At 35.8% G+C, this 22,283-nt stretch overlaps 1 protein-coding gene and 1 non-coding gene across 6 annotated transcripts in view; both read left to right on the top strand.

The window, feature by feature from the left end:
- Window positions 1-22,283, top strand: part of Grik2 (glutamate ionotropic receptor kainate type subunit 2) — a 744,982-nt gene that overhangs the window by 309,380 nt on the left and 413,319 nt on the right. The window lies entirely within an intron of this gene.
- On the top strand, window positions 21,817-21,947 carry LOC123462644. The gene has a single exon (XR_006638429.1). It is a non-coding gene; the product is annotated as a small nucleolar RNA SNORA33 (small nucleolar RNA).

Raw genomic sequence — 22,283 nt, 5'->3', positions numbered from 1 at the left:
AATAAAATATATTTAAAAATACATTTTCAAGAGAGTTTAAATTAATCTACTATTGCATGTAGTTATAAAGCTATCTCATCATTTGTAAAATGTAAATAAGTTAACCAAATATATTTATCAGTGAAATATTTCATAGTGTAAAAACCTTGAGATACATTTAATGAGATAGTAAAAATTCAGTAAGTTATAAGAGCCATCTTTTATTATTTTGCAAAGGAAGGATGTTCATGAGAGAAGTGAGACATTGTAAATTCAAATTCTTATGACTTCTGACAATTATTTCTTTAAAGTAATAAACCATAGCCCAGAAAATATTGACTTTCTTCATTACTCAATTATATTAATAATAACCCTCTCTTGTACACAATTCACAGCATGAGGTTAACTCTTCTCCTAATGAGCATAAATAATGTCTCTGTATAGACTTACCTTGGAAAGCCAGTGAAGCAGAACCACAGAAATAAAATATGACAAGGCAAGCTTTTAGTTTTCTCGAACTGCAAACCGGCCCTTGCAGCTGTCTATACATCTTAATTGAATATACCCATCTTTATTCAATTCAAGTAAAATGAGAATATTTTATATTCAGGATAAATGATACGTAGATAGTAGATAGATAGATAGATAGATAGATAGATAGATAGACAGATAATAGATAGAAAGTCTTGCCATATAGTATACCAAACTAACTCACACTCATGTAATCAATAAGGAAATTTGGAACAAGTTGAATTTTATCTCATATGTACTAAAACACCAGAATATAAGTATGAAATATAATAAAAGAATGAGTACTTTGATCAACTTTGTATGGAATTGTTACTTACAACACTTATCATTTGATTAGTCTTGTACTCTAAATTTTGTTATGTAGATAATATAATTATTTCTTCATAAAATTTGATAGCTGAATTATTGTTAGATTATTATTATTAGAAGGTAATACATATATTTCTGATTATATCTCACATCCTTGTTTGTATATATGAACTTTGACTGTTGATGGTCTCCCAATTTGGTCTTTCTTTTATCTCATTCCTATCTTCTTTCAAACTCTTGGTAAAATTTCTTGTATTCTATAATATTATGTTATAGCAAACAAAATACAACAAATTTTATTGTAGAACTATCTTTATTTTACATTTCTTAATTGGAGTAGCTTATTTTGTACAAAAAAAGGACAAAATCTTCCACCTGAAAATAGCAAAATAGTAGAGTTTATAAGGTGAGAAAAAGGAAAGAACACAGTTAAAACTGAGACAAAACACCCTGCTTACTTTGCAGTGGGTTACTTACCACATATAATCCTGTAATGACAGTATATTTCCTTATTTCAATTACTCAGGCAGCCAACAATAACATGTTTTCAGGAAGAAAAGCTTAAACAGAACAAAAAAAACAAAAAAGAAAGAAAGAAAGAAAAAAAAAAACCACTGGGCTCTTTGAGGCTCTATTTCTTTAAATTTTTAGCATGCAGCATGATCACCTCCATTTTGAAGAATCATTTATCTGTTGGAAGTTATTGCAGGAACTCAGTCCAAATGACCTACAAGTTTTGGAAAACAGCATATCTACCAAGGATTTTACATAGCTTACTACTATTTTATTGAAAACATTTGAAAAGATTTATTAACATACATTTTGGAGCTATTGGTTTTATACTTGTTGCTATCCCAGAAAGAGATTTTGTGATCAATAATACAATCAAGTGTGTAAGACATATTTGTTTAGGATATGTTAAGGTATGTAATTAATTCATAAATACACAATTCATTACAATGGCATATGATTGATTTACTGAATGACACAAGGGCACAGAGTGTGTAGCATGGGCAACAGAACAGCACGATATTTACTCACTTTAAGTACCTATTAGTCTTCTATGATGTACTAAGCTGCAAGTTAAATCTGAATATTAAAAAATGAGATGACCTAAAATCCTCTGTTGTTTCATTAAAATTGAATATTCCATCTAATTGTTATTGCTCATTGGTAGACTACATAATCAGCATTTACTTAAAGAAGACAGACAGATTGCATTTCTTTTTTGAATAAGTAGTGCTTACCTGAAAAATGGCAGTCACTAGGAATCACTAATTCCATTGTCACATTGTTTTTTAGGATAAGTGTAGACTCACTCATGGAAAAAGGAAGGGCCTGTCAAAGAATTACTTTTCTCTTCCTTAAAAAGCAGCTTAATCTTCAAAATACTGCCACAAGATTAAGCAATGCAGACTTGTAAAGGATAAATACATTCCCGTTTACAATTTTCCTCAGCTTCTTTCATTTCCTTATCTAATCTTTGTGCGTATAGGAGAGAAAAAAAATTCACATTCCCAATTTGGGGCTATTTTACTATGGCCTTAACAAGTGACTGGCAAACGATAGCACAGAAAGACAACAACACACGTTTGAATGAGTGAGCACTCACACACACCATAAAACTCAGAACTGAGTGCACTCACAAGTGCAGCAGGATCTCTTTTGCTTCTGAAAACTAGTGTAGGTCCCTCATTATGTGGGTGGCTAGGGAATTGAACTGGGACCAGCAGCGTTTGGAAGCAAGTACCTTTCACTGCTGAGTATTTTCCTCTACCTCTCAAGAATTATTTGTTGTATGCAATAACACTGATGTATGTGCAACTATAGCAATGGATGATTACATGATATAGCCTTCTTAAGAAGCTTTCATACAGAATTACTTGGAACTTGAATCTAGTAATCTCTAAAAACTGAAGCCAATCACAAGGATTTAAAGATACTATCAGAATGATATACCTCTATTTAACAGGTACTTAAGTCAGGTTATAATTTACAAAGAAAGAATGAGTCATTTATTTCATCTCAATGTCAGGCCATTTCTTTATTAGGTCAAGAAGATGGCCCAAATTAAGGGGTCAAATTTTGCTTCATTGTTATTTTAATACCTGTTATAGATGACTTAAATATATTCCAATTCCCCCTTAGAACCAGCTTTTCTAATCAGAGTAGATGACACAAACTAAAGTCAGCTTATTACTTGCTCTGTAAACTTCTGTTGACTTTCATAGCTCAGTGCTTCAGTAATCTCATCTATTCAATGGAAACAGTACCACCTACTTCATATTTTCAATAAGAAAGATAAGATATATAACATTTATACATCTCAAAAACATTATGATGCCCAGGGTAAATTCTCCATAAATGACATCAATTTATTTCAAGGCAAATGTCTTTCCTGTCCTTTTGTGTAAGTGATATTTCTATTCAGAGTAAAGTTCACTATTCTATAAGTTTTTGGATGCTATATTTGTACAGATATCCCAAGTAAATATGGATGCAACTGTATAAATGCTATTCTTTTTCAAATCTAAGCATAGGTAGTTGCATTTTTTAATGCTCTGGTAGAGATTAATAGTAAAGGAATATGAATCAAAGCTGACTGTAGTTATAAATTGTTTTCATTTATTTCGTGACAAATATATCCCAATGCTTATATTTAAATTAGAAGAATAATTTCTGAAAAGTCTAACCTATTAATTTTTGTGATATAAAGGTTTAAGAAATGGTCAAGGACATACTCAGTTGCATTAATTTCCAAGATATGCTTAGGCCAATATTCTTTAAATCCACATTAATAAATCAAAAGAATATATCAGACAAAATGAAATGAAGAAGAGTTTTAGGGTGAATTTGCCTGAGGGATATTAGGAATCTCTTGCTTTATTATGCAGAGAGGAAATATTATGTTGATCTTTCATTTGCCTTTCTACAAGAACTCATAAATATTTTATTCATTAATCTTCAGAATACCCTGTGACCAAATTGAACCAGAAAGGAAAAGTAAAGTTATTAAACAGACACAGATATTGAAAGGGTACTAAGATGATCTTTTATGGAAAATTCCAATGAATTGTTTTTTGTTCACTCAATCTCCCAATATTTGGTGAATCCTTACTAGATGCAACGTGTGGTATTTGACCATATGGTGGATAAAAAGCTATTATACAACATATGATTCTTATACCTGTAGTAACAATATGTATTATTATGCATTTATTTCAGAGTTGATTAATTTTGTGTGTATAAGACCTAATTACAGCTTCACACAAAGTCTCAGGGATATTATGTGCCATAAGAAGAAGAAAGATATTTTCTTCCTTTGTGTATGTTTAAGAGTTTGCCTCACTATTTATAACTCTAAGAAACTCAGAAATGTCATCAGGCTGACCAGGCCAGTTGAAGAGCCACAGGTTCCATTGCCAGGTGTTGGTTCTGATATGTCCTAGTATAACTAACACATTTCATAGTAATACCAAGTTGGAGAACTCCAAAAAGCACAACACAATCCTGGAACTCTTTCCTCTCTGGGTGCTCTAATATTTCTACTGAAAATATAGCAAATGGTCAGCCTTTCTATGCATCATTCTATTGTTGAAGAGCATTTTCTAACATTTAATTTAACATAAATTGTTTGTAGTAATTAACCTCTGGGATAAAGTATTAAATTTTTACTGTGAGTCTGCTCCATCCCAGTCACAGGCTGTGGGGCAAGGTACTTAGTCCTGACTTGACTGTATGCTTTCTCAACTGGAGTCTGTACACTCATCTGATTCTTCCAGGACAGCTTGAATCTGTCAGAGGTGTTCTAGAGTGAGATCGCATTATCTCCTGGGAGGTTCATTGACTCTGTGAAAATTTAATCAGTTCCTCTCCAACAACTTTCTAGGCCATGGTAGTGAGAAATAGAGGAGAACTTTCTGCAAATCCAAATGTACAGCTGTTGTGACCACCAGAGAGATGGAACATTCCCTTTAACCTGCTAAATTAAGAAACAAAAGTATTAATGGATTACTTAGAAAAGAAAACCTGGCTGCCAAGCGAATTTGACATTTCTGCTTTTCAACATAGAGCTGATTTAATGATGAATTATTCTGGGGGTAGGTTTTGGATAAATTCTCACTCTAGCCCAGACTGACTTAGAATTTACTATGTAGTCTCATTCTGGCCTTGAACTCACAGTGATCCTCCTTCTTGGTTCTCCTAAGTAATGGGATTAAAGGCATGTGCTATCATGCCTGGTGATAATATAATTTTATTATTTTAGTATTTGGTGAACACAGCACCTGATCTTGAATGTGAAAGATAAACACATAAGAGAGTCTTGGTAAGAATAGACGAGAGCAGGAAATCCATCTTGAATGAAGATGATGGAGAACAAAGAAAAATTTTCCAACAAGAGAATAGAATACAAGTAATAACTATTATATTCCATTTTTTCCTAAACTTGTCACTTCTGGCAAATATATGAAGCTATACTTGCTTCATGCAATTCTATTTTTTTAAAAATTATATGAAATTCATTTATTCCTCTCTCTCTCTCTCTCTCTCCATATATATATATATATATATATATAGATAGATTGATAGATAGATAGATAGATAGACAGATAGATAGATAAATTTTAACTGAGACTGAAAAGTGTATAGTACCCTGTCCAAATACATGGAGAAATTTCATGGTCAGGCCTTAGGTCGAGGCCTTTCTTCCTTGGTGGTCTGCCTTCTTCCCAACTTTCCTGCTTCAGGAGGTCCCCTCACAGCAGTCAAGTACTTCTTACAACAAGGGTTTAGTACTAGATAAGATAATGATAGCATATATTCTATTTGATAAGTTGTAGAGATAATTGGAGGCAGACAAATTAAATTAAGAGGATACAGAATGAATTTGGGTGGGAAGCATTCTTGGGTGTCATAGGAGAGAAAATGATGCATACGATGAATCCTAAATGAGGAGAAATATCATATAAGACTTATCCAGAGTTTATCTGAGGCAGAAGGGAAAGCATACATACAAACTCCTTGGAATAGAAATAAGAAGTTATGCCTGAGGAAAAGAGACAAAGCCCTCCTCCCACCCCAAATGACCATATTTATATCATGGTCTTGGAGAGAAAAATATCCAGAAAGGTTATTTGATGCATCTACCTTAGTTGGCTATAAGATATCCAGTCTAAAATTTGTTGTTTGTTCACTACTGTGTTCTTTGTACTTTTAAGAACATATTGTCAGGCATGGTGCTCACAACTATCATCCCAGCACTCAATGGAAAGCAGATACAGGAGGCTTGTTGTGAGTTTGAGGCCAGCCTGGGTAACACAATTGAGTTTTAGGTAACCCTGTGGTAGAGTAAGATCCTGCCTAATTAAAAAAAAAAAAAAAAAAAAAGGAATAGGGGCTGGAGAAATGGCTTAACAGTTAAGCACTTGCCTGTGAAGCCTAAGGACACGGGTTCAAGACTCGATTCCCCAGGATCCGCATTGGTCAGATACACAAGGGGGAGCACACATCTGGAGTTCTTTTGCGGTGGCTGGAGGCCCTAGTTCGCTCATCCTCCCTCTCTCTCTCTCTGTCTGTCTGTCTTTCTCTCTCTGTCTGTCACTCTCAAATAAATTAAAAAATGAACACAAAAGTTTTTGATAAAAGGAATGTATGTACATAATATATAGACAACAATATTTTTAATTGTGACAGGAAAATAATTTTGAGATTGATAGTGATTTATGAACTTGAAAGTCAGTTAAATGGTCAGCATTAGAGTATAGATTTATGACTCATCAGCATGCAGGTAATATTTAAAACCAAGAGACTGAGGCTGGAGAGATGGCTCAGTGTTTAAGGTGTTTGATTGTAAAGCCCAAAAACCCTGTTTCAATTCACCATTACCCATGTAAAGCAAAGTTCATAAAGTGGTACATGCATCTAGAGTTCATTTGCAGTGAGGCCCTGGTGCACTCATTCTCCCTTTCTCTGTCTCTCCTCTCTCAGTGCTTGCAACTAAATAAGATAAAAATATTTATTTAAAACCAAAAGTCTGGATAATATTATCCAGTGAGCCAGTGTAGACAGAGAAGAAAAAATGTCTGTGGAGGCTTTGAAAATAAGGAAGAGAAAGAGTTGTAAAAGTGAAGAGATGGAGAATGAAACAATTTGCTTTGAGATATGTGAAATGAGCAAAGTGTTGCGAGGAGATCTGAGTGGTGACTGGTATAAAATCCTGCTGTGAACACTGGTGGGAAATAGTAGGAATTGAGAATTTGTCATTTGGATTTAACAATAAGAAGTTACCAGAAGCCTCAATAGATTTACTTTGTTGTAGTGGATGAATAAAAAGTTAAGCTTAACTGTATTAAGACAATGTGAGATGAGAATTGGAGGCATCAAGTATAGTCAGCTATTTAGATAGGTTTTATTTAGGATGGCAAATAAATGAATATTAAGAGGAAGAGATCATCAAATAATTTTTACAAGTATGTGGTTATTAAAGTATGTTTATACATTTCCAAAAAAATAAAAAATATATGCTGATAGAAAAAAGGCGCTTTTCCTTGTAAGGACAGGTTTCATCAAGGGCATAGAGTGAAATATATATCTTCTGTCTCATTGGTCTCCTTATTTTTTAAACTAGAATGTGCATAACTTGTGCTAGAAAGCTTCTTCAAATGAGCTTAATTTACATTCTTTCTTGTGACAAGCCCATTCATTAGGGACCATGTATTTATGTGCTCTCTGGCTATATTGAAATGTTTGCTACCAAATAAAAAGTGCAATTAATTTTTTTTTAAAATAATTTTTATATTTTAGAACAGGTATCCTGTCAGTTTAGCAGAGAGCTTTTTGAAGTAGGAATCTGGAGAGAAATACTGCCAAGGAGTTAGTATTACCAATCACAAGGATTGGCTTTTCCCTTATTAGAAGGGAAAGCAGAGTAGGGGAATTCATGCCCAGGTGGTTGGTGAATTTGGGCTCAACATATGCACAGTTCTTACCTGATTTCTTCCACTTGATTAGTGAAGTGTAATGAGAGCATCTCATCAAGAATGGAGTTGGGTTTATGGGAAAAGTTGCAGGACTTAAGAAGATGAAACAGTAGTAAAACCATCTTTCTGGAAATTGGTGAAGTGAGTGCTTGACAGAAGCATTGGACACTGTCTAGGTCGATGGCCCACTTCAGATTTGGAGTAATATGTGTTAAGTGACTTAGCTATAAGTAGCTTGCTACTTAGAGAAGAGCAGTAAGTCAGAAAGTATTGAGTTTAAACATTAGCTTCTCCACACAAGCACATGAAGAGTATAAGGAAAAAGAGTTGGGTATATAGCTTAGCAAATATGTTAGGAGATGTTGACCAGTGAAGATGGGGACCAAAGATGCCCAATGGGCTAGAGAGAAATTAAACTCAGCTTACTGAATAAGGGATAGCAAAGTGACATGCGTTGGAAATAATTGCTCACAGAAAATGAGAATTTAAAATTTAGTTCATATTTTTAATTGTTTTCTAATCTAGATGTAGGAGTTTCTGGGCTCTCCAAATGTGCACCATGCTACTTCTACTACTTATCACTATGTGTCTTTACTAATTCTCAGAAAAATTTTTGTTTATTTATTTATTTATGTTGTTTTCAAGGTAGGGTTTCACTTTAGCTTAGGAGAAACTGAAATTCATGGGGTATCCCTAGGCTGGCCTCAAACTCACAGCAATCTTTCTACCTCTGCCTTCAGCAAACTGAGATTAACATGAATTTCTTTAAGAATTTATATAGAACTGCGTATTTTTGTGGGTTAGTATGCTGTTTTTTATTACAAAATAATCTTTAACTCACATCCACTGCTAAAAAAAAAATAGTGGGAAAGTATTTGTAAAGAAAGATTTTTGTTTTTGTTGTTCATTTGTTTAATTTTCAGTGGGTTGAACATAGAGCCAGTGTATACTAGGCAAGAGTGCAGCCACTGCACTGAATCCTAATCTCCTAAAGGCAGTTCTATTAGTAAGGAAATTTTAGGGAGTTATTTTTATTTTTATTTATTTTTTCATCAATTTTTATTAACATTTTCCATGATTATAATAAAATATCCCATGGTAATACCCTCCCTCCCCCCACTTTCCCCTTTGAAATTCCATTCTAGGGAGTTATTTTTAGATTACTCTTGACATGTTCTCTACTGATCCTCACAGGAAAAAAAAGTGTTGCTCTAACTAAGCAAAGACACAATAGGGTTGTTTCATCTTCATTTATAAACTATGGTTATTCTGTCAACAGCCAAAACTGAGAGTAATTATTAATTTATATTTATTTGTATATACACATTATGTTTACATATGCAATTTCAAAAGTTATTTCTCCTTGCAAGCATATATGTTTTATTTTTTAAGTAAGATTACTTTTCTTCTAATTTGATTTTATTTGGAGTCAGTAACTAGAATATAACCTGAAATATTTCTACTTTTCTTGGGTAATGAAGAAAATAAGCCCACGTTGGTCATTTTTTTCAGTGTAGTCTATGTAGTAATTATGTTTCTTAATGCATGGAAAGTTATTTTAAAAATTCCAAGAAATTATTGTATTTATTGCTAAAATAAAGGTGTACCTATCCTAATATCATTAGGTGAAATGCATATAAACTAACCTTATAACTGGGGAATGCACTGAATTCATCTTTAGTTAGAAATTTTCTTCCAATATCTCTTTTTTAAGATCCAGTGCTTAAATCGAAAATAAATCTTAAAATGCACATGCTTTTAAAGGAACATGCAATGAATGTGCTTTAAAATGCATGTGGTGACTGAAATGAAGGTTAGCATTTAATAGTCTGATATCATATAAAATAAAATCTGTGATAGATGATGCTACCTAGTTGATTTTAATATTCTAACAGTGTACAATAGCAATCATTTTTTAAATTATTTATTTATTTATTTGAGAGCGACAGACACAGAGAGAAAGACAGATAGAGGGAAAGAGAGAGAATGGGCGCGCCATGGCTTTCAGCCTCTGCAAACGAATTCCAGACGCGTGCGCCCCCTTGTGCATCTGGCTAACGTGGGATCTGGGATCCGAGCCTCGAACCGGGGTCCTTAGGCTTCACAGGCAAGCGCTTAACCGCTAAGCCATCTCTCCAGCCCAATAGCAATCATTTTTAACAGTAAAATATGATAATTATTTTGCATAGCAACTAATTTCTCCATTTACTTTCACATTGCTTAAATTTTAAATATTGAATGTACAGTTCATTAAATTATATTGTTTCTATTTCTTTAATGCATTATTAAAAGTACAATAAAGGCAAATGGTACAACATAGAATAATAAGTAAGGAGACATTCAGAATTAGAATTTTATTGTTGTTTTTAATACTTGATATTTTGTGTTCATCAAATAAACTCACAAGAACCATGTGATCTTATGTGTTCTTCAGAAAAACTGCAGTGCCTATGATTCAGCCATGAATCAACAAATGTGTTTTAGGCTTTGATTATTGTTTTTAGTTTAGAAATGAACACAAAAAGAACATCATCCAGGGAGAGATTTATCATGATTTTTGCCTATTTCCTATAGGAAAGCTAAAAGATTGTGAATATAACAGAAACATCTAACAATATGGAATTGGTGTCTTATCCTCTGGAAAAAAAAAATGATTCTACCATTAGAACATCCCTATGGGCATATTGATAATTCAATGCTTTGTTTTCTCCTAGTATTACATACTCACAAATCCATACTGTATATACTATTTATTTTGACCTTTGGCTACTTTTTTGTTTGTTTTGGGTTTTCAAGGTATGGTTTCACTCTCACCAAGGCTGACCTGGAACTAACTATGTAGTTTCATGGAAGCCTCAAACTTGTAGCCATCCTCCTACCTCTGCTCCCAAGTGCTGGGATTGAAGGCATACACAATCACTCTCATCTGATTGGCTACTTTTTAATTTATATTTAAGAGTACATCAAATAGGGTATCTGTTGTGGTCATACATGAAACAAAGACCATGTGAAGGTTAGATGTGCATCATAGGGAATGACTGATATTGTTGTAACAGATAAACAAGTATAAAGTTAGAATAAACAGAGGGTTTTCTGACTGGCAGGCCAATATGAAGTTTGAGAGAAAAATAGGACAACTGGCCAGGACAGGAAGAGCCTCACAAAACAGTGAAGCTACTCTTAGGTACAAGGCAATTTCAAGAACAAGAACCCCCATTAATAGAATTTATTAGATAGGAGGGGTGTGGATCTACACAACCAGATGAGCTCCATTCCTGGCTGGGAGTCAAGGCAAAAGTGTGACCTCCAGAAGAGTATGAGGATACACCAAGTTGCAAGAGTTGGAGGCTGTCAATCAGCTGTGTTCCCTACCTTAGCTTGTCTGAAAGGAAAGTTATTGAGGCATTTGCATAGTTCACAAGCATGCATATTGAAGTATTGTTGAGTGCTGGGCTCCTTCATGCTCAGGTAGTGCCAAGGGAAGAACAAGGCCTGCTGCTTCCTCCCTAGGGGTTGAGGGAGGATGATGAGCGTTGGACTACCCAGAAACCTCTCCTGGCCACTGGAGAAAAACCACACTGAGTTGGAAGTCTTTTCCAAGCAGGAACTCACTTTATTGTTATAGGCGGGTGTTTATATAAAGTTGAGAAGGAAGGCGGAGACTTTAGGGTGAGGTGAGAAGTAAGGGCCAATAGCATGCCGAGACCTCTGAGATGATTGGTTCTAAGCACACATGAGCGGGGGACTCTAACTTCCTGAGCAGAAGTGGCAGGCCAGAGGCCATTTGGCCCCCTGCTGAGTTCTAAGTGCCCACGGGCAGGAATTCTAATTTCCTGTGTGGAAGTAGCAGGCCAGAGGCCATTTGGCCCCCTGTTGAGTCATAGTTGGGCAGAGGCAGTTAGGCTCAGGAAGTTCCACTAGGCCTCATGTCCACTGGGCCTCAGGTCCAAGCCCAACAGTTGAGGGGACAATAATTTTTTTTTTCTTAATTTCTGTACCTAACATACACACCCTTAACTAGCAATTTGCTTATTTCTTAATTTTTTATTTACTTTTTGTATATGGCACTAAAGATTAACCCCAGGGCCACACCCATGCTAAGCAAGTCTCTACCACTGAGCTACTTTGCTGTGCCCTGCACAGCAGGGTTCCAAGAATCCTGAAAGTAGAAAGGTATGACTTAAATAAAACACGAATCTATTTGGGAAACATGAAAGTGGGGAACAGGAGACTTCTGTTTGAATGTATTATGGTACCAGCATTAGACTACTGTGCTTTTAGCCTTGGGCTTCTGTGAGCATCACAAATAACAAAATTTATAGACTACAAACCATCTTGATAGAAATTCCTTGATCTTTTGTTATGTTGTTACAAGTAAGAAGCATTTGTTCCCTCATGACGAATTTGACTAAGTTGAACAGCATGTTGTTAAGACTCAACTTCTTTATCTAATTTGGACTAGGGACAGCTGTGTTCCTCAACTTGCACTGGTGTGCATGTTTGTCTGACTTTGCCATTATGAGCATTCTTGATTCTGATGCTGTGTATGTGATCTAGCATGCTGTCAGCAAAGTCTTGGCATGGCAGTAGTCTCTAGCACTACATCACCAGTCTGGCATATACCCAATATCAGTAAATTAATTAATTAATCAGTTGTCTCCAATCAGTATGGAGAAACATGCTTTAGAACAGAAGAAATGGTAATTCCATGGATCAGGTAGGTGGCTGAACTCACATGTCATCTCTCACTCAATAGCTGGGTCTTGCAAAGCCTAGGACTTAAGCTGATGGCTGTAGTAGTGCCTGGATCACAGAATTCAAACTTGTGCTTCTGACTACTGCAAAGCCGCTTATCACTTGGCTTTAGGTTTGGCTTATATTTAGCATGGCTCACAGACATTTGCTATTTTTGCCATTAATGCTCTGCCTGATCTCATAGGAGTTTTGAGATAGTGAATATGCAAGTTTTGTTGTGACAAAGAGCTTCAGGAATGGTCTGTGTTTATCCTAGCCCCCTGGAGATTATGTCATGAGAGGCAAGAGCTCATGCCAACACTCAAATATAATGCCACTGTCAGATATGCTTGGACTTAGATTGCTTTGACTGAGATGACATTTACTATTCCACTGATGGATCCTCTTTGAGAAGCCTTTTCAAATACAATGCATTGTACATGTAATCTTCTGGGGCAATGGTACTGCAAAACATAATAGAGACAGTGCAAGATGGATGGACAATGGCTCGGATGAGACTTGCACTGGAGTCCTACCTGTGCTCCTTAACCGTGGTTGGCCTTTGGAATATTTGAACTTCTTTTATTATCAGAAAAAAATGAGCTTATAGTGTACCTCAGAGAGCAATTGTAAAGGTAAAATGTGATTATATTTATGTTGATTTTGAATACCTAGAACTAAACTTATGAAAAGTATTTCCATTATAGTAATTTTGGTTTTCATCACAAATGACAAGATTTTGTGGCCTTGTAATATAATAATAATAATAATAATAATAATAATAATAGTAATAATAAAATGTATTATACTATTAGTACTTTTTACAAGTCTTTTACTTTTATTAAATCTATAAACAGAAATAAAAAAACATTGCTTAGGGGCTAGAGAGATTGCTTAGTGGTTAAGGCACTTACCTGCAAAATAAAAAGACCCAGGTTTTATTCTCCAGTACCCACATAAGCCAGAAACACAAGGTAGTGCATGCATCTGGAGTTCATTTGCAGCAGCTGGAGAACCTGGTATGCCCATTCTCTCACACACATACACACTCTCTCTCTCTCCACTCTCCCTCCCTCTTTCTCTCATATATAAATATCACCATTTAATAACTTAACTTTTGTTTTATTCATGCTGGCTATAGAAAAAAAAGTACTTAAGGTTGCTCCCAGTGGTTTCTTATGGCTCACTCAGTGTTTCTCCCATAGATGGGGGTTCTGTCAAAGACTCCCCCTGGTGCTTAGCTATCTTCTAGGTCTGAGCTCCACACAATTTTACTGGACTCTGTTTTCCCACAGATAGTTCCAATAGCAAATAATATTAATACAAATATTTTATTAGTTATGTACATAGTGTTTATATAGCCATTATGCTACAATCATTAGCCTTCTCCCTGTCATACCCCCATGAGGACTGTGGGTGTTGCATGGTGGGGGTGGCCATCAGCTATGGGGGAGAGGCAATGTCTGTGCATAATGACTCAACTCATGGCTCTCACAATCTTTCCTACTCCTCTTCCTCGAATTTCCTTGAGCCATGTTGGGTTAATTTTAGATCTATTTCAGTGACAAAGTCTTGGGGGTCTCTATGTCTCTGGATATATGATTTAATAGGAGCTGAGTGTTCTCTTTGTCTATATCCTTGACTCTTGTGCTGATACCAGGTTCACCGAGAAAGCAACTCTTGCTCATTACCCCACTAACTCTATGGCTTCAGCTGGCACCCTGGTGGGGTGCAATGGGCTGATTCTCTCCTCGGGTTCTGCATCCATCTGAAAAAAAGAAGCAAATTTTCCAACAGAGAGTGAGGTCAGTGCAAGATACATGGATACCCATTATTACTTTAGAGAAAATTTAATAGGTGTAGGCTCTCTTGTAGCCCACTATTGGTGGTAGCTTGATATTGGATAGTGGGCTCATTTTTGGATATGGTTCTGACTTTTTTCCCCATTCCAGATATGGGTTCCATTCCACTGAGCAGATCCATTAGACAAATCAAGAGCAGTTGGTTACTCACCATGGCTGTGTGCCACTACTGCACTTATGTGAGCATCATGTCAGGTTGATTGCTGCTGAGTAGCTTACACCATGAGTTGCTTAGAGAGACGTTGGTCATTTTCCTCAGTCACTCATGTAACACCTTCTGGTACTAGACAGGCTAACAGTCTGGGTATTGACTCTCTTCCAGTTTCCAGCCAGGTCGTTCCATGTTCCATCCCAACAGCATATGGCGTCTTCAGCAGTAGGGTCTTACCATTAATCTTTGGTGGGTCATCAAGTACTCTGACATAATTCTGTATTATTTGGGGAAACCTTGTAGATCTCTCTGATCAACAACTCATTGTTACACACATGCTGGTACTGGGAGTTACAGGTCAGTGCCAAAGGAGAAGAATGAAGAAAAATATAGGTAATATAAAAGAGAACGTGAGAAAAGAGAGAGAGATAAATGTGAGAATATTAAGGATAGGCTTTATCATACCCTCTCCAGGCCCCTGTGAATCAAGCATTCTCTCTAAGCACCCACTGAAATTTCAACTTTTTAGTATGTCTTGCAGGATGTAGGATTTTATGGTACCATTTCCATTTGGGTTCAGTTTTTTGCCCACCCCCTTACCATCACCTCTGATCCCACCATCCATATTCTCCAGTCCTCAAGATGTTTATGAGGTATGTCAGCATCATGGGCAGATTCAGGTTAGGAGCCACAGATGAGTGAGACCATGTAATGATTAACTTTTTTTGGTGAGTTCACTGAAAATGATCTGTTCCAAGTTTGACCATTTTTCTTCAAATTTCATTTTGCCATTTTTCCTAACTACTGCATAGAAATTCCATTGTGTAGATATACTGCATCTTAGTTATCCATTCGTGTAATGATGGACACCTGGGTTGATTCCAGCTCTTAGCTATTATGAATTGAGCAGCTATATACATTGAGCAAATATCTCTGAGCAGAAGTTTGGAGCTTTTAGGGAAAATGCCCAATAAGGGAATAATAGCTGGGTCTCTTGATACCTCTATAGTCATTCTTTTCCAGAGTTTCCATATTGCTTTCCATAGGGGTTGTACTAGGTTACATTCCTGCCAACAATCAATGTGGGTTCCTATTTCTCCACAACCTCGCCAGCATTTATTGTCACTACATTTTTTTTTTTAATGTTTACTATCCTTACTGGGGTAAGGTGGAATCTCATAGTTGTTTTAATTTGCATTTCTCTGATGATTTGGGATGTTGAACATTTTATTAGTTATGTGTTTCCCATTCGTATTTCTTCCTCTGAGAGCTCCCTGTGCAGTTCTCTGCCCCATTTTGTGACTTTCCATGATATAGGAGTGGGAAAAGAGGTCCTGAACAAAATCCGAGTAGCTAAGAAAATTAAACAATCATTCAACCATTGGGAACTCAGGAAGCTAAAAGCTTTTTCACAGACAAACTTACACTAAGCAGAGCCAATAGATTCCCCACAGAATGGGAGAAAAAATTTTCTGGATACACATCAGACAGAGGACAAATTTTAATACAATTATTTTTGCAGATTTGTTCAGTGGGGAAGTGTTTAAAGGATAAATGGCTTTGATCCAGTTTCCTTAATCAAGAAGTCTATAGACTTCCAGAAAACTGGCAGGCATTTTGGCATGATATTTCAAAACCACTCTGTGACACTTGGCTTCTTATTCTAATGGTCAGCCATGGAGAACGGAAGTGAATGGACTCCTTAACAGACATTACCAGACCTGTATATAAAGAGAGAGAGAGAGAGAGGAATCAAAATGGGAGAGGGGTCTGGAGAGATGGCTTAGTGGTTAAGGCATTTGCTTGCAAAGTCAAAGGACCCATGTTTTATTCCCTGATACCCACATAAGCTAGAAGCACAAGGTGGTGCATGTGTTTGGAGTTCCTTTGCAGTGGCTAGAGGCTCTGGCATTCCCATTCTCCCTATCTGCCCCCTACTTGCTATATCCCTCTCTCAAGTAACAAAATTAATTAACTTACAAAAAGGAAGAGAGACTGGTTGGTAAGAAGATGGAATTCAGCAGAACGGGGATGGGGAGAGGTCAAGAGAAAGTACTGGGAGATATTCATGATCAAAATACACACACACGCACAATGTATTTATATGCATATAGATGTATAAAAATTTAAATACATAAAACTAGAAAAATTTGGGGGAAGGTACTATTTAATAATTCCTGATTTTACTACTCTAACATCTGCAATGTCTCTGAGTCTGGTGACTTTCAATGAAAGTCAAAGAGCATTTTAATTTTTCTGACCAAAAAAATTTTTAAAATAAAAAATGTTGGCATAATTACAATTTTATATATTTCAGAAGACATGCTGCTTCTTTATATGACTGTACATATTTTTATTAAGGAAAATCCCTTCTGTTCTCTGTCTCTCCACCCTTTCTCATCTCTTTTTTCATTCATCCGCTTCTCTTCTTCTCACCCCTTCCCTCCCTCTCTCTGTCTTTCTCATTATTTTCTTCTGACACTTGACTAGAAGTGAGGAATATTGGGGCAACATATTTTGTATGTATTTTTTGAGACAGGATCTCATGTAGTTCTGGCTGGCCTTTAACTTGTGTTGCAGTTAGGTTTGCATTGCTGGTAGAAATTACCTGACCAAGAGCATCATTTTTGGGAAAATGATTTTGGCTTACAGACTTGAGGGGAAGCTCCACGATGGCAGGAGAAAACGATGGTATGAACAGAGGGTGGACATCACCCCCTGGGCAACATCAGGTGGACCACAAGAATAGGAGAATGTCCCAAACAGTGGCATGGGGAAACTGGCTATAACACCCATAAGCCCACCCCCAACAATACACTGTTAATTTCAAAATCTCCATCAGTTGGGAAGCTAGCATTCAGAACACCTAATTTCATGGGGGACACCCAAATCAAACCATCATAATTTGCTAGGTAGCTGAGACTATCTTTGAATTCCTGATCCTCCTTCCTCCACTGCCCAAGTGTTACAGTCATAAGTGTGGCACAGCACCCAGGTTTAGAAGCATTTTCACTATGTGCATCTGTTTTCTTGTCTAAAGTGCATTGCTGTGTAGAAGTTTTATCCCTATTTTTCCCTGACTTTACTTTGTTAACCACTTGAAGGTATTGGTAACACTGAGGTTTCTGCTCAGTGGGTGGAACCTTGCTAGCATGTTTCTGAAGATGCCTCCAAATAGTGTGTTTACCTTAATGAACAGCACATATATAAGAATTCTATAGAATGGTAGGAATTTATCCAGCAATGTATAGGAATTCAGGAGGGAAAAGGTACATCTTTTCTATACTTACAATCAATCCAATTAATGTTTACTATTTTGCAAATAGGGACCTTCACTACAAAATTTCAGTATATAAACTATGAGAGTATACAACTTCAAAATATTTTGTGAAACAATGCAGTGTAATGAATGTAAGTCATTAACTGCATAGTCAATAGTTTGTCAAAAACAAGACACCCCATGAAGATATTTAAGAATCCTTCCAAGTGTAGGTTTGTTCTTGTGTCCTACATTTACTCCATGATTGGAAATATAAAAAAATTAAAATTTCAGTGTAAAATGTGGATTGTAACATTAATGGCCATGTGCTTATGCATGCCCTTTCTGAACACGTAATTGTAATATTAATAACCTATTTAACTTAATTATTTTCATTAAAGGAGTTGAATGAGTTTAAATAGGTGTGTTTTCACCTACATTTTCTTCCATGGGAAACACATGACCTACAATCAAGACCTAGGAAGCAAAAAGTGCAATAAAATTTCTTTAGTGCTGTGTTGACAATGTAAATATCAAAGCATTCTACTGACATAATGTAAGTACAAATTATAACAGATTGAATTTTTCAAGTTCTGATCTCAAAGAATTATGACTGAAAGTACAATGAATTTTCATTTATTCTGGACACACAATTAACAACAATCAGACACAATGTTAAAAAATAGGAAAATGTCAGACCATAAGATTACACTTGATATTTTGATAAAATTCTCATTTTGATTTCTATAAATACTTCTACAACAATCAGGACAAAGATTACATGTATTTTATACTTGTAGTTTTCTTCTTGATAACATATGAGGCACAAATATTCTAGATGAGTCACAGATGACTGAGTAAATCTGTTGCCAAGCTAAAACTAAAACCCAGAAAACATAATTAAAATTTCAAGAAGTCAATAATAGAAAAATTGTAGTTATCTCCTCAGCCCATGCAAGTCCCTTTGTTTAGCTATAGAATTATAGTTAACCGCTGTCATTTAAAACCTCTGTGTTCTATGTGCAGTCAACTCACTACATAATCACAATTATAGAGATGTGGAATCACATACTCCAGCCCAATTTGCCTTTTGTCAGGACCCTCCATGACTCATCAACAACCACTCATATAAAACATCATCATATGCTTGCTAATTTCTCCCATGGTTATACACATTAACTACTAACCCAGATAGGTTGCAGTAAAAATATTATTTTTTTCATAAAATGTCAGATATCTATTAAAGACTTTCTATATGCATGAAACTGAGTTTGGCACCATCCAGAGAGCAAACCACAATAGTACATAGTCTGTTTTCTAGGTAGGTTGGTTGTTGCTACTGAAGATACAAATCCTTCATGTGATTCATATGAGTGACTTGGTTTTCCTCATCAGTAGTGTATCAAGAGCTGAATCTTCACTTTTATCACTAAAAGGTGACATAATATTCTTACATACATCTATGCCATTTTGTTAGCTAAATAAAATGTCTTGTTCAAATCAAGATTTAACAGCACACTACTTAGAACTGATTTACAATTCCCAAATGGACTTTAGGCACAAGACTATTGTATGTTGCAAAATGCACACAGAGGTGTTACCTAGCAGGGTACGTGCAACTTATCAGTGGTTACACCACTGTAGAAAGGACATGTCTGCTACTCTTTGAGCCACCATGAACTACCTCTAACACTTGCCAATGACTCCAGTATGATATGGGTCTTGTTCAGGTTTACAACAGTCATGACTGCAGCATCCATGTCATGCCTGAATGGCATTCCATACATTCTTCCCTAATATCTTGCACTTTCTTGCATTCCTTCCAACCTCTCACTCACCTTATTCCCTGAGCCTTGGAACGAATAATACAGTTTTAGCATTGGAGTCCACTTTAATTAAATGCAGTGTGTCGCAACCACACAAGAAAAAGTAAAAACAGAAATGTCAAAGAGGAACTGATTTTGGATATGAAAAGTTTTAGGTAAAGTGAAATAGGGAGGGAGGTCAAGAGAAGGTAATGGGAGGGGATAATGACCAAAATACACTATATACACTAACAAAAATTTTCAATAATTAAAAAAATTCACACAATGGTATAATCATTTAATATGAAATCTTTCCCAAATATGTTATATATAAACAGAATTCTTTAAAACACTATGTGTATCTTTATTCTAATATTGGATGAGTGTATAAGGAAAAACAGTACTAAAATATGTGGTAAAAATTATTTAAAAAGCTCACTAATTTTCTTTTTCGTACCAGAAGCTTGTCACAAGGATAAAGAATATGGGAAGAGGACTGGCTATATTCCTTCTTCTAAGTGTAGGAGGGCCAACCTTCAGAACAAAGATGGGACTGTGCGGAAAAGCCAGGGCATATTGTCTTAGGGTGTGAGAACCATTCATTTTGAAAAGAAAAATTACACCATTAATCCACTTAATGTCATCATGTCTGCCATCATTAATGATTTGTATTCATGAAAAAAACCTCCTGACCTTTTCTTCTTTTAAGTTCTATAACTCATGTCAATGCAGTCACCTTGAGACCCTATTAAATGATGCTGTAACTTGCTTGACAGGATGGTGGGCTAATTTCCTTCAGGTAGTTGTGTTAGTTCTGAACTAAACTAGATAATACTTTGTTTACAAATATGTGGCCATAGTGTCTTACATTCCATTTAATTGAACAAGGGATATTTTTCAAAGATGCTTGTCAAAGTAAAGAGACAAAGGGGCTTTTGCATCTTCTATCATGAGGCAAATGGAAGAGACCCAGGAAAAGACATGTCTGGATAAGTTCTTATACTTGGTGGTATCTGGATATCTCACTCCTGGGAATCTTCACCTTAACTCTGCATGAATAACAGCTATTTCTTGCTTCCTCCTGAACCGATGTTCAAACTTTTTCTCTTATCGACACATTTGGAATATTTTTCTTTTCTTTTTTAATTTATTTTTCTTTTTTTTCTTTTGTTTTACATTTTTTGTTTATCTTTAGTTATTAATTTGAGAACGACAGACAGAGAAAGAGGCAGATAGAGAGAGAATGGGCACCCCAGGGACTCCAACCACTGCAAACGAATTCCAGATGCGTGTGCCCCCTTGTGCATCTGGCTAACCTGGGTCCTGGGGAGTCAAGTCTCTAACCCGGGTCCTTAGGCTTCACAGCCAAGTGCTTAACAGCTAAGCCATCTCTCAAGCCCCATGGAATATTTTTCTTTCACCACTGATTAAAAATAGAAAACAATGGCTGAACCAGGGATGACGTTGAATTTTTTTTAAATTAATTAATTTATTTATTTGAGAGTGACAGACACAGAGAGAAAGACAGATAGAGGGAAAGAGAGAGAATGGGCGCGCCAGGGCTTCCACCCTCTGCAAACGAACTCCACACCCATGCGCCCCCTTGTGCATCTGGCTAACGTGGGACCTGGGGAACCGAGCCTCGAACCGGGGTCCTTAGGCTTCACAGGCAAGCGCTTAACCGCTAAGCCATCTCTCCAGCCCGACGTTGAATTTTTGAAGCCTGTCCTCTTCAATATCTGTCTGTCCTCAAGCAAGGAGAAACTCTGGCTGTTCCTTGTGTCCTCACAGGTACTCTAAGAAGTCAAAATGGGATTAGGGCCAACATCATAATACCTTGAAAGCCCTACCTTGGATGGTTTTTCCTTTGCATTAATGCAAGCTAATATTATTATTTTGTTAATATAAGCCATCAGCTCAAGTTTATTGCTTTCAATATAAACTCTTTTTCTTAGGAAATAAATATTTCCCCCTTCCATGTGCCATTGAGACACAAGAAAATACATGCTATTTTAGAACCATGTTTTCATGTGTTATTCAGAGTTGTTAGTAGGGACCATGCAGAAGAAAGGCACATGGCCACCGTGTATATCCACAGTTGTCAGATTCCATAGTATCATAATTGCTTTAATATTAAGAGAAAATAAGACAGCATAATTGCAAAATTAAAATGTAGAACATACCTTTGAAACTAAAATTAACTAACAATCAAGGCAATGAATCTGCTTATCAGAATGTGTTTCCACAGTAATTTAGAAATAGCAGGCAATAGTAATGCCATTGTATGAATCTTAAGGACAACTGAAGTCATTACAGTCCATCAAAATGGCTACAACACAAAGTTGAAGAATTTTCATAAGACATAATTAAAGTTTTACAATAACTTGTTTTAACTCTAGTCAAACTTAAAAAATTTAATAAATTACATGGAGAAATGAAAATTAAAGTCAATTTCTATAAAAATTATCTTTAGTTGATAGTTTATTAATAAATGGGATTGAATGATCTGTTAACACTTTGATTCCTATGGTTTATATAATGCATTATCTATCTATCATCTATGTATGTATGTATGTATGTATGTATGTATGCATGTATTTATCATCTATCTATCTATCTATCTATCTATTCCTCATCTATGTATATATGCATCACCTATCTTTCTTTAACATT

The sequence above is a fragment of the Jaculus jaculus genome, chromosome 7 (assembly GCF_020740685.1).
Source record: "Jaculus jaculus isolate mJacJac1 chromosome 7, mJacJac1.mat.Y.cur, whole genome shotgun sequence".
Taxonomy (NCBI): Eukaryota; Metazoa; Chordata; class Mammalia; order Rodentia; family Dipodidae; genus Jaculus; species Jaculus jaculus.
Note: the sequence above shows the minus strand (reverse complement) of the source record. Positions and strands in the feature narration are given on the sequence as shown.